A 1,805-nucleotide genomic window follows, 5' to 3' on the forward strand; every position below is an offset into this window, starting at 1 on the left:
AATTTGATTACTCACCCAGCCCTAATTCCTCTGTATGTCTCCTCTTGTATATATGTATCCTCCATGTACCCCTGTATATATGTCTCCTCCTGTATATATGTATCCTCTATATACTCCTCTGTATGTATCCTCCTGTATATATGTATCCTCTATATACTCCTCTGTATGTCTCCTCCTGTATATATGTATCCTCTATATACTCCTCTGTATGTCTCCTCCTGTATATATGTATCCTCTATATACTCCTCTGTATGTCTCCTCCTGTATATATATATCCTCCTGTGTATATGTATCCTCCATGTACCCCTGTATATATGTCTCCTCCTGTATATATGTATCCTCCTGTATATATGTATCCTCTATATACACCTCTGTATGTCTCCTCCTGTATATATGTATCCTCCTGTATATATGTATCCTCCATGTACCCCCGTATATATGTCTCCTCCTGTATATATGTATCCTCCTGTATATATGTATCCTCTATATACTCCTCTGTATGTCTCCTCCTGTATATATGTATCCTCCATGTACCCCCGTATATATGTCTCCTCCTGTATATATGTATCCTCCTGTATATATGTATCCTCTATATACTCCTCTGTATGTCTCCTCCTGTATATATGTATCCTCCTGTGTAGGTCTCCTGTATATATGTATCCTCTATATACTCCTGTATATATGTCTCCTCCTGTATATATGTATCCTCCTGTATATATGTATCCTCTATATACTCCTCTGTATGTCTCCTCCTGTATATATGTATCCTCCTGGGTAGGTCTCCTGTATATATGTATCCTCCTGTGTAGGTCTCCTGTGTATATGTATCCTATATGTCAGGGATAGGGAACCTTGGCTCTTCAGCTGTTGCAAAACTACAACTCCCATCATGCATGGACAGCCTATGGCTGCCCAGGTATGATGGGAGTTGTAGTTTTGCAACATCTGGAGGGCCTTGGTCCCCTCCCCCTGCCCTATGTCCTGCTGTGTAGGTACCTGGCTTTCTGCAGACACCATCTTCTCTGTCTTCAGGCTCTTCTAGCCCAGACACAGGAGAACGAGCTGGGAGGAGAGAGCGCACTCTGGTGGCCGGAGGAAGATACTGCGTACAGCAGTTTGCTTTTTACCATAAGCCTCATAGGCTTATAGAAAGCATAATGGCCATAAAGGGGGCGGGGCTTAACGTAATGGGGGGCGGGGCTTCAGCGGCCGCTTCCATCACAGTCCGGATCCACAGCACAGCCACAGGTAAATATGACAGAAGAGGGCGGGGCTGTAAGCAGGGGAGGCACTGAGGACTCCAGCCAGCTGTCAGCAGCCATGCGGCCCTGACAGCTGGGGGAAGACCAGCCCGGGGGGCATATGCCCCCCTGCCCCCCGGCCCAGCCCGCCCCTGATTGTGAATCAATGTCAGTGCTGAACTGTACACACCAGACTGATGTGAGTGCATTCGTGCAGTGAAAACACAAGGCTATGCAAACAATGGGTACTAATGACTTATTAGTCAGTCTGAGTGCCTTAAAATAAGCCTTGTCATTATTAAAGCAACCACTAGATGGCAGAAAATTACCAGTGCATAGAGGAGAATGCCCTCACCCCTAAAGTAAAGCAGATATAAGGGCTTGAGGGCTTGTGGGTAAGGAGCCCTGGTGATATATAGCATGAAACCTGCCACTATATGTGCATCACACCACAGACATGAATATGGAAAAGCTGAAGACCCAGTGTGGAAGTAGCCACAGGCCAGCCAATCCTGCAGCTAAATGTGAATAAAGTGTTGCATAAAGTACATGAATCAACACACT

Source organism: Dendropsophus ebraccatus, chromosome 10 (genome assembly GCF_027789765.1).
Source record: "Dendropsophus ebraccatus isolate aDenEbr1 chromosome 10, aDenEbr1.pat, whole genome shotgun sequence".
In the NCBI taxonomy this organism is placed as follows: Eukaryota; Metazoa; Chordata; class Amphibia; order Anura; family Hylidae; genus Dendropsophus; species Dendropsophus ebraccatus.